Genomic DNA, 12,100 nt, shown 5'->3' on the forward strand with positions numbered 1-12,100 from the left:
AAAAGGGGAGAGGTGACGATCTATAGTTAGCCTACCTGCTTCCTTGGCCAGAGTGGCCTGAGCATTTTGAGGTAGTGCCTGTTGGAGTTAGAGGCTGAGATAAAGCAATGACAGGGGAGAGAGAATTGGAAGCGAAGATCAGTGGGATTTTTGGGAGATGGAGGCAGAGGGGGAAGGGAGGCTGTAGCAGGTGGTCTGCTGCAGAGTTGGGGATGAGACTTGGGGATTGGATTTAGAGCAACCGAGGGAGAAGTGAAGATCTGCAGTCAGCCTACCTGCTTGCTTGGCGGGAGTGGCCTTTGGGTTCCCAGGGAGTGCCTGCTGGAGCTGAGGTCTGCAATAAAGCAATGAGTAAGGGAAGCAGGTTAGGATGGGAAGATCTGTGTCCCCCAATGGAGGTGGGGGCGGGGAGGGAAGGGAGGCCTCAGCAGGTGCTCTGCTACAAAGCTAGAGATGAGAATGTGTGGTGTGTGTGTGTGTGTGTGTGTGTGTGTGTGTGTGTGTGTGTGTGTGTGTGAAGGAGTACAAGGAGATGAAGAGCTGCAGTCAGCTTACCTGTTTCCCTGGCAGAAGTGACCCGTGGGTTCCCAAGGAGAGTCTGCTGGAACTGGGGGCTGGGATAAGCATTGCCTGGGGGGAAGGGAGGCTAGCAGCAGGTGTTCTGCTGTTGGGCTGGGGATGAGAAGGGGGAATTGGATTTGGAAGAAAGGAGGGAGAAGTGAAGATCTGCAATTAGCCTACCCTCTTCCCCGGAAGCAGTAGCCTCTGGGTTCCTGGGGAATGCCTGAAGGACTTATTTTTTGACTCCCAAATGTTCAATGTGTACACGTGTGCACATGTATGCATATACAATAAATGTAACACTTTTCCCTGCTGGTAAATGAAAATGTCGTAGTCAAAGAAGAGATCAATGAACGGTACATACCAGGAGTCAAGGACTCAGTCAACACAAAGCGGAAATCATAACAATAGAAAAGCACAGTCAAGAAAAATGGGGGGGGGGCTATACTGAGATTATGTAACATCCATCTGTAGCTTAAAAGAAATTACTTATAAATCTGTAGATTTGAATAATGACATATGCTTTCATACCAAAACCTAATAGCATAAAACTCATAGAATTTACCTATAATTCTCTAGATTTGAATAATGACATATGCTTTCATACCAAAAACTAACAGCATAAAACTCGTAAACATGAAGGGAAAAAAAATACAGGGAAGGACTAATAGAGGTGTGCTGGTCTTTGGAATTTCTGAGAGGCCAGAAACAATCTACTCCTGACATGTTATTTATCTAAAATAATCTCTCAATATTTACAGGATTGTTTCAAATGCACTACATCACAATGATGAACAAATTTTGTTCCCCTGCCAGTCGAATCCAGACTTTAGAGAAGTGTCCCTAATTAAAGAGAAGTCAACAAAAATCTACTCTTCTGCAGCAGTGAAACAATAGTGAATACTGACTCTGAGGCCATGTGTCAGAGCAGGCTAATCAATAGTGTTAAGACTTTAATTGATAAAGCCAGAGTGCAGCATAAACCCACTGTTTTTTTTTTTTTGGTTTGTTTGTTTTTTTAACAATGACTGAAATGATGACACCAGAGGCTGTAGCTCTCTGTGATGCAAACTTGCTGTATAATTTGGAGAACATGCAAATCCCAATAGTTCTTTTCTTAGAAGATTTTCTCAGTAGTTCATATGGACTCTATTGAGACCTTTCATAGTATGATGGCTGAATACTTGACTCTACGCCCAGAAGGTACTGACACATCTATGCAGGACACTTACTCCAAGGTAGTATATGCAGGACACTTAAAGACAAAGTAGCATTGCCTACTTACACCTTTAAAATAAAAAGTAATACATATATCATACATGGAATTTATATATTCAGTTTGACCAATTTTGACAAATGGATGCATATATGGAAATGTCATCCAGAATCATTTCTAGCACATCTGTCTAACCATGCAGAATTTCCTCATTCTCCTTGCAGTCTTTACTCACTCATCCTTGCCGGTTATTTCTAGCTTTTATTCCTATAAATTATTTGTGTCTTAGTATAAATTATACAGTAATAACATAAACAATAAAAATAATCTTATAAACCAGTTGAGGATTAAAAAACCATTTTGTTAAGGATCATCAGTAGACTGGGGAAGGTAACAATGGATGCTAGAAATATTTTAAATATTGAGATAAGATAAGTTAGATTTTTGCATTTTCTAAATTAGTCAAGTGGGAGGACAGAATAAAGGCCATGTTAGAGGTTCCTTAGAGACCACCACTACATGTGAAGATATACAATTAAGTTTTAGCCATAAGAAAAGAGACAACTAGCATACTATGTGTAATTCTTTGTGTTCAAAATGGAAAAATATAAAAAACATCTAAAAAATAGTGAAGAATAAAAATGGCTGGTTCAAGCATACTGAGGACTCTGCCATAGTTGATGGGACAGAATTACTGAGGGCTTTGGTAGTAATTTTTGCAGTTTGGTATCTATTTACTTAGATATTTATATATACTAAGTTCAAAATAGTAAGAATGTGAATGCCATTTATGATGTCCTAAGCAGAAGAGGGAGACAAAGAAGCCAAGAGAGAAGCTGCTAAACAGAAAACAAATAAGATAATGGAAATGAGCAAAAAATATCAATAAACAAAATAATTCTGACAGATTAACCTCACTTAGGAAAACCAGGATTATTAAAAGATCTTTTCCTAAACGTTCCCATGAAACAAGAGTGGGTTTTTTGTTTGTTTGTTTGTTTGTTTGTTGTAGTTTTAGTCAAAATGTACCCTTTCAACAACTCAATTCATTTAACATCATATTTTTTAATACAATGAATTTTAATGGCTTAAAAAACACCCATGAACTGCCTGGAATTCAAAGGAGATGTATTTAAGGTCAGAGATCTTCCTTGATATTTGATTCCCCATCCCCAATATCACAGTTTTGCTTATTTGTTGTTTTGTTTTTTAAACTGGCAGGTACTTCATTTCTAGCTGCTGGTTTCAATTTTCCCATGTTCCACAACTAGCTTTTGAGTGTGGCAAATCATGGTTTACTTTCACTTGAGCATTGCTAGTTTGTTTGGAGTATCCGGTACAAAGGGTGATTCTATAATTGAATTTACACTGACTGTCTAGGAATCATTTCTAGTCCCAAAGCAACTTCATTATCCAGATTCCTCGATACAGAATAAAGCTTTTATCATTAATTACAATTTCTGCAGTATGTTTCAGATGAGTGTTCTTGAGGTTTTTCTTTTTTCTTTTTTTTCTAATTTCTTTTTTTTTCTCCATCTTTATTAACTTGGGTATTTCTTATTTACATTTCAATTGTTATTCCCTTTCCAGTTTCCAGGCCAACATCCCCCTAAACCCTCCCCCTCCCCTTCTTTATGGGTGTTCCCCTCCCCATCCTCCCCCCATTACCACCCTCCCCACCAACAATCACTTTCACTGGGACTTCAGCCTATGCAGTTACATTTCAAATATTATTCCCTTTCCTGGTTTTCCCAGACATAAGCCCCCTATACCATCCCCCTCCCCTTCTTCTATGAGGGTGTTCCCCTCCCCAACCACCCCTCCTCCCACAACCCTGACATTCCCCTACACTGGAGGTTCCAGACTTGGCAGGACCAAGGGCTTCTCCTTCCACTGATGCCCAACAAGGCCATCCTCTGCTACATATGCAGCTCAAGCCATGGGTCTGACCATGTATAGTCTTTGGGTAGTGGTTTAGTCCCTGGGAGCACTGGTTGGTTGGCATTGTTGTTCTTATGGGGTTGCAAGCTCCTTCAGCTCTTTCAGTCCTTTCTCTGATTCCTTCAACGGGGGTTCCATTCTCAGTTCAATGGTTTGCTGCTAGCATTTGCTTTTGTATTTGACATGCTATGGTTGTGCGTCTCAGAAGACAGCTATACCAGTCTCCTGTCAGCATGCACTTCTTAGCTTTATCAATCTTATCTTATTTTGGTGGAGATATATATATATATATATATATATATATATATATATATATATATATATGGGCTGTATAGCCATGTGGGGCAGAATTTGAATGGCCATTCTTTCAGTCTCTGCTCCAAACTTTGCCTCCATATTCCCTCGTATGAATATTTTTGTTCTCTCCTCTCCACTTTGGTCATCCTTCTTGAGCTTCATGTGGTCTGTGGATTGTATCTCGAGTAATTCAAGCTTTTGGGCTAATATCCACTCATCGGTGAGTGCATACCATGTGTTGTTGTTGTTTTTCTGTGATTGGGTTACCTCACTCAGGATGATATTTTCTAGTTCAAACCATTTGTCTATGAATTTCATGAAGTCATTGTTTTTGATAGCTGAGTAGTGCTCCATAGTGTAGATGTACCATATTTTCTGTATCCATTCCTCTGTTGAAGGGAATCTGGGTTCTTTCCAGCTTCTGGCTATTATAGATAAGGCTGCTGTGAACATATGTCTTTGTTATATGTTGGGGCATCTTTTGCGTATATACCCAGGAGAGGTATAGCTGGGTCTTCAGGTAGTGCAATGTCCAATTTTCTGAGGAACCTCCAGACTGATTTCCAGAGTGGTTTATAATCCCACCAACAATGTATAAGTGTTCTATTTCTCCACATACTTGCCAGCATCTGTTGTTGCCTGAGTTTTTGATCTTAGCCATTCTGATTGGTGTGAGGTAGAATCTCAGGGTTGTTTTGATTTGCATTTCCCTGATGACTAAGGATGGTGAACATTTCTTTAGGTACTTCTCAGTCATTCGATATTCCTCAGCTGAGAATTCTTTGTTTAGTTCTGTACTCCATTTTTTAATAGGGTTATTTGGCTCTCTGGACTCTAACTTCTTGAGTTCTTTGTATATTTTGGATATAAGCCCTCTGTCAGATGTAGGATTGGTAAAGATCTTTTCCCAATCTGTTGGTTGCCGTTTTGTCCTAACCACAGTGTCCTTTGCCTTACATAAGCTTTGCATCTGCTGTCGCCTGAGTATTTGATCTCAGCTATTCTGACTGGTTTGAGGTGGAATCTCAGGGTTGTTTTGATTTGCATTTCCCTTATGACTAAAGATGTTGAACATTTCTTTGGGTGTTTCTCAGACATTTCGCATTCCTTATCTGTGAATTCTTTCGTTAGCTCTGAACCCCACTTTTAATAGGGTTATTTGTCTCCCTGTGGTCTAACTTCATGAGTTCTTTGTATAGTTTGGATAAGCCCTCTATCAGTTGTAGGATTGGTAAAGATCTTTTCCCAATCTATTGGTTGCTGTTTTGTCCTAACAACAGTGTCCTTAGCCTTACAGAAGCTTTGCGGTTTTATGAGATCCCATTTGTCGATTCTTGATCTTAGAGCATAAGCCATTGGTGTTTTGTTCAGGAAAATTTTCCCAGTGCCCATGTGATCGAGATTCTTCTCCACTTTTTCTTCTATTAGTTTGAGTGTATCTGGTTTTATGTGGAGGTCTTTGATCCACTTGGATTTATGCTTTGTACAGGGTGATAAGAATGGATCAATTTGCATTCTTCTATGTGCTGACCTCCAGCTGAACCAGCACCACTTGTTGAACATGCTATCTTTTTTCCAATGGATGTTTTTAGCTCCTTTGTCAAAGATCAAGTGACCATAGGTGTATGGGTTCATTTTGGGGTGTTCAATACTACTCCACTTGTCTACCTGCTTATCTCTGTACCAATACCATGCAGTTTTTTTTTAAATCACTATTGCTCTGTAATTATCACTTGAGATCAGGGATGGTAATTCCCCCAGAAGTTCTTTTATTGTTGAGTATAGTTTTCGTTATCCTGAGTTTTATGTTATTCCAAATGAATTTGCAAATTGTTCTTTCTAACTCTATGAAGAACTGAATTGGTATTTTGATGCATTGAATATGTAGATCTCTTTTGGCAAAATGGCCATTTTTACTATATTAATCTTGCCAATCCATGAGCATGGGAGATCTTTCCATCTTCTGAGGTCTTCTTCAATTTCTTTCTTTAGAGACTTGAAGTTCCTGTCATATAGATCTTTCACTTGCTTGGTTAGAGTCACACCAAGGTATGTTATGTGATTTGTGACTATTGTGAAAAGTGTCATTTCCCTAATTTCTTTCTCAGCCTGTTTATCCATTGAGTAGAGGAAGGCTACTGCCTTGTTTGAGTTAATTTTATACCAAGCCACTTTGTTGAAGTTGTTTGTCAGGCTCAGTAGGTCTCTGGTAGACCTTTTGGGGTTGCTTAAGTATACTAACACATCATCTGAAAATAGTGATATTTTGACTTTTTCGTTTCCAATTTGTATCTCCTTTTCCTCCATTTCTTGTCTGATTGTTCTGGCTAGGACTTTGAGTACTATATTGAATAAGTAGAGAGAGTGGGCAGCCTTGTCTAGTCCCTGATTTTAGTGGGATTGCTTCAAGTTTCTCTTCATTTAGTTTAATGTTGGCTACTGGTTTGCTGTATATTGCTTTTACTGTGTTTAGATATGGTCCTTGAATTCCTGATTTTTCCAGGACTTTTATCATGAAGGGGTGTTGAATTTTGTCAAATGCTTTTTCAGCATCTAATGAAATGATTATGTGGCTTTTTTTCTTTGAGTTTGTTTATATAGAGGATTATGTTGATGGATGTCTGTATATTGAACCATCCCTGCATCTCTTGGATGAAGCCTACTTGATCATGATGGATGATTGTTTTGTTGCATTCTTGGTTTTGGTTTCCTAGAATTATATTGAGTATTTTTGCATCGCTACTCATAAGGGAAATTGGTGTGAAGTTCTCTATCTTTGTTGGGTCTTTGTGTGGTTTAGGTATAAAGGTAATAATAGGGGCTTCCTCAAAGGAATTGGGTAGTGCTCTGTCTGTTTCCATTTTGTGGAATAGTTTGGACAGTGATGGTATGAGGTCTTCTATGAATGTCTGATAGAATTCTGCAGTAAACCCATCTGGTCCTGGGCTCTTTTTGTTTGGGACACTTTTAATGACTGCTTCTATTTCTTTAGGAGTTATGGGAGTGTTCAGATGGTTTATCTGATACTGATTTAACTTCGGTACGTGATATCTGTCTAGAAAATTGTCCATTTCATCCAGATTTTCCAGTTTTGTTGAGTATAGGCTTTTGTAGGAGGATCTGATGATTTTTTGAATTTCCACAGATTCTATTGTCATGTCTTCCTTTTCATTTCTGATTGTATTAATTTGGATACACTCTCTGTGCCCTCTCGTTAGTCTGGCTAAGGGTTTGTCTATCTTGTTGATCCTTATCAGCTCCTGGTTTTGTTGGTTCTTTGTATAGTCCTTTTTGAAATCAACTTGGTTGATTTCAGCCCTAGGTTTGATTATTTCCTGCCTTCTCCTCCTCTTGGCTGTATTTGCTTCTTTTTGTTCTAGAGCTTTTTTTTTTTTCTTTTCTTTTTTTTCGGAGCTGGGGACCGAACCCAGGGCCTTGCGCTTGCTAGGCAAGTGCTCTACCACTGAGCTAAATCCCCAACCCCTGTTCTAGAGCTTTTAGGTGTGCTATCAAGCTGCTGACATATGCTCTCTCCTGTTTCTTTCTGCAGGCACTCAGAGCTATGAGTTTTCCTCTTAGCACAGCTTTCATTGTGTCCCATAAATGTGGGTTTGTTGTACCTTCATTTTCTCTAAATTTTAAGAAGTCTTTAATTTCATTCTTTCTTTCTCCCTTGTCCAAGTTACCATTGAGTAGAGCATTGTTCAACTTCCATGTATATGTGGGCTTTCTGTTGTTTTTGTTGTTATTGAAGACCAGCCTGAATCCGTGGTGATCTGATATAATGCATGGAATTATTTCAATCTTCTTGTATCTGTTGAGGCCTGTTTTGTGACCGATTATATAGTCAATTTTGGAGAAGGTACCATGAGGTGCTGAGAAGAAGGTATATTCTTTTGTTTTAAGGTGAAATATTTTATAAATATCTGTAAAATCCATCTGGTTCATAACTTCTGTTAGTTTCTCTATGTATCTGTTTACCTTCTGTTTCCATGACCTGTCCATTGATGAGAGTGGGGTGTTGAAATCTCCTACTATTATTGTGTGAGGTGCAATGTGTGCTTTGAGCTTTAGTAAGGTTTCTTTTATGAATGTAGGTGCCCTTGTATTTGGGGCATAGATATTCAGGATTGAGAGTTCATCTTAGTAGATTTTTCCTGTGATGAATATGAAGTGTCTTTCCTTGTCTTTTTTGATAATTTTTGATTGAAAGTTGATTTTATTTCATATTAAAATGGCTACTCCAGCTTGTTTCTTTGGACCATTTGCTTGGAAAGTTGTTTTCCAGCCTTTTACTCTAAGGTCGTGTCTGTCTTTGTCTCTGAGGCTTCTTTCATGTATGCAGCAAAATGCTGGGTCCTCTTTACGTATCCAGTTTGTTAGTCTATGCTTTTTTATTGGAGAATTGAGTCCACTGATGTTAAGAGATATTAAGGAATAGTGATTTTTGTTTCCTCTTATTTTTGTTGTTAGAGGTAGAATTATGTTTTAGTGTTTCTCTTTCTTCTTTTGGTTTCGTTGCAAGGAAACTTACTTGCTTTTTCTAGGGTGTAGTTTCCCTCCTTGTGTTGGAGTTTTCCATCTGTTATTCTTTGTATTTGTTGAAAGATATTGTGTAAATTTGGTTTTGTCATGGAATATCTTGGTTTCTCCATCTATGTTAATTGAGAGTTTTGCAGGATACAGTAACTTGGGCTGGCATTTGTGTTCTCTTAGGGTCTGTATGACATCAGTCCAGGATCTTCTGACCTTCATAGTCTCTGGTGAAAAGTCTGGTATGATTCTGATAGGTCTGCCTTTATATGTTACTTGACCTTTTTCCCTTACTGCTTTTAATATTCTTTCTTTATTTTGTGCGTTTGGTGTTTTGACTATTATGTGATGGGAGGTGTTTCTTTTCTGGTCCAATCTATTTGGAGTTCTGTAGGCTTCTTGTATGCCTATGGGTATCTCTTTTTTTTTTCTTCTATGATTTTGTTGAAGATATTTACTGGTCCTTTGAGCTGGGAGTCTTCACTCTCTTCTATACCTATTATCCTTAGGTTTGATCTTCTCATTGAGTCCTGGATTTCCTGTATGTTTTGGGCTAGGAGCTTTTTCCGCTTTACATTATCTTTGACAGTTGAGTCAATGATTTCTATGGAATCTTCTGCCCCTGAGATTCTCTCTTCTATCTCTTGTATTCTGTTGGTGATGCTTGCATCTATGACTCCTGATCTCTTCCCTAGGTTTTCTATATCCAGGGTTGTTTTCCTTTGTCCTTTCTTTATTGTTAGTATTTACCTTTTTAAATTTTGGATGGTTTTGTTCAATTTCTTCACCTGTTTGCTTGTGTTTTCCTGTAATTTGTTAAGAGCCCTCTTTAAGGACTTCTACTTGTTTATCTTTGTTGCCCTGTATTTCTTTAAGGGAGATATTTATATTCTTTTAAAGTCATCTATCATATTCATGTCATGTGAATTTCAATCCAAATCTTGCTTTTCTGGTGTGTTGGGATATCCATTATTTGCTTTGGTGGGAGAACTGGGCTCTGATGATGCCAAGTAGTCCTCGTCTCTGTTGCTTAGGTTCTTCCTCTTGCATCTTGTCATCAGGTTATGTCTGGTGTTATCTTTTCTTGCTGTCTCTGACCGTGGCTTGACCCTCCTGTAGGCCTGTGTGTCAACACTCCTGTAGATCTGTTTTCTTTCAGCTGGATCTGGGAACAGAGAGCTGCTCCTGGGTTTGTGTGACTTGAAGCCTCCAGGCCGGTTGCTTGGTGCAGAAGAATTGGTCTTACCTCTGTTCTCAGATATGTTGGTTCTCTTGGAGACTGGCTTTCAGCTCTTGGTGCAGACAGAAACCTGAATGTTCCTGCCCCTGATTGCTCCTAGGGCAAAGGTGGCACTAGGCAGTTTCCTCTTGGGTCAGGAATGTGGACAGAAAATGGTTGTCTCCTTTGAGTTCTCAGGAGTGTCCACACTTCTGAGCGTCTAGATCTCTCGCCCATGGGATTTGGGTACAGGGAGCTGTGGACCTGGTTCAATTCCAGTCTGGGCGCAGGCAGAAATCAGCAGATTCCTACAGCTGACTGCTCCTATATTCCTGTATCCAGAGGCCACTATGCAGGTTACTCTTGGGCCAGTTATGTGAGCAGAAGTGGCGGTTTCCCCTGAGCTCTCAAGATTGTCTTGAATTTTTTTCTATGATCGTGCATCTTATACTAGGCAGTAAAACTACTGGTAAATTGTTGTTTTTTTTTTTTCTCAGCCCTTGGTACATTAATGTGAACCTTGATTATTTTATTTAATATGAACTAAGAACTGCAGTTTTGCATGGTTTCCCCTAAAATTCTACCTTTTTCTACTACTGAAGTATTCTAGAAGTTTTATAGAGATCCTAACCTAGAAGATTGTTAGGTTTTAGACCTCAGAACAATGGACTGAGGGACATATTTTATGTACCAAAGCAGACCTGACACAGACCTGGTTCTCCCAGCGTCCCTCAGTCCCTGCCTGGCACACCGTGCCCCCAACCTTGAACTTTCCAGCTCAGGGGCTTGGCCACCCTTGCCCTAGATATTCTGCCATATATAATCCCAACATTTTGTCTAGTTTTCTCTCTCTCTCTCTCTCTCTCTCTCTCTCTCTCTCTCTCTCTCTCCCTCTCTCTCCCTCTCTCTCCCTCTCTCTCCCTTCCTTCTTCTCGACCTTCCTCTTTCACTCTCCCCCTCTCCTCTTTTCTCTCTGTGCCCCTTTCTCTCTCTCATCCCCCCATTCTCCCATGGAGGCTTACCTGGCCTTGGTTTTGGAGCCAATGAACTTGTACGTAAATGTGCCTTTAATATAATCTAATCTGGCATAAATTTATTTAAAATGTCTTAGTATTTACTATTGTTGCCCTCAGTCTCCGTGGAAAAACAGAATGAGGTGGTGCAGGGGCCTGATGTGGGTGGGTGGGGTTTCAAGCTTCAGCCATCCCATGGTAAATAAGACTTACATTTTTAATGTTTATTTTTTAAGATTTATTTTATTTTACTTATATTAGTACATTGTTGCTGTCTTCAGACACACCAGAAGAGGCTATCAGATCCCATTATAGATGGTTGTGAGCCACCACGTGGTTGCTGGGATTTGAACTCAGGAACTCTGGAAGAGCAGTCAGTGCTCTTAACAGCTGAGCCATCTCTCCAGCTCCAAGACTTGCATTTAAATAAAGTTAATAGTCTGAGCTGAGTGCTTGAGTTATCATGAAATCAGTGCCACCCAGGGCAATCTTTCTAGGATCTCAGGAGGAAAGACAGTGTGCTGAAAAACTGGGATTGAATTACTGGTTCGTGGTCTGTCAGCTAATTTACCCACAGTCTCTGCACAGCAGCTAATTTGAGTATCCATGAACTAGAAAAGACTTGTAGCAACAGAGATGTGAAGACTAAGGCTTACATTTCCAGGTGGTCCAGTCATGTCTAAGGGATGAAAGACATTCACTTTGTTTTATTCTCATTTAAACTCCAAGGAGCAGGGATGATGATGACTTTACCTTCCACTCCAAGAATGAAGCCTTCAGGTAGTGTCTCAGCTCAGATGCTTTTGGAGCTAACTAGTCATCAAAATAACATAGCGTCTGTAATCAATCTTCCTTCCTTCCTTCCTTCCTTTCTTTCTTAAAATTATTTTTCTTGTGAATGAGAGCATCCTCATAGAAGCAGGGGGAGGGGTATGGGAGTGGGGAGAAAGGTGATAACATTTGAACTGTAAATACACAAAATATCCATGAAAAATAAAATTATTAAAAAAGGATAAAATTAACAATAAAAAACTTTTTTTTTGTATTTTTGAGACTGGCTTTCTATTTGTAGCCCAGGCTATCCTGAACCAGCACATCAAACTTTGCCCCTATGTGATTAATGTTCAGATCCAAGCTGCAGAGGTTTATCAGCATCAGTCTACTCCTCCTCCTGAGTGAAGACCATAGGTCAGGCAGGGCACTATCCCTCCAGAAGCCCAAAGGCAGGGGTTCTGAGGCCTTCACAGGGGCTGCACATCTCACCGTAGGCCCCAGCACAGACCAGAGCCATGCCTTAAAAGATTTTTGGAATTGAGTTAA

At 39.6% G+C, this 12,100-nt stretch overlaps 1 protein-coding gene across 3 annotated transcripts in view; it reads right to left on the reverse strand.

Annotated features, from left to right (window-relative positions):
* The window catches only part of Foxr2 (forkhead box R2), a 108,831-nt gene that overhangs the window by 13,854 nt on the left and 82,877 nt on the right, over positions 1 to 12,100 (reverse strand). Inside the window, 1 exon segment of one of the 3 annotated variants that reach the window (NM_001432912.1) lies at positions 276 to 334. The gene's annotated coding sequence lies outside the window, so the exon portion shown is untranslated. 3 annotated transcript variants of the gene reach the window in all.

The sequence above is a fragment of the Rattus norvegicus genome, chromosome X, assembly GCF_021556685.1.
Source record: "Rattus norvegicus strain SHRSP/BbbUtx chromosome X, alternate assembly SHRSP_T2T, whole genome shotgun sequence".
In the NCBI taxonomy this organism is placed as follows: Eukaryota; Metazoa; Chordata; class Mammalia; order Rodentia; family Muridae; genus Rattus; species Rattus norvegicus.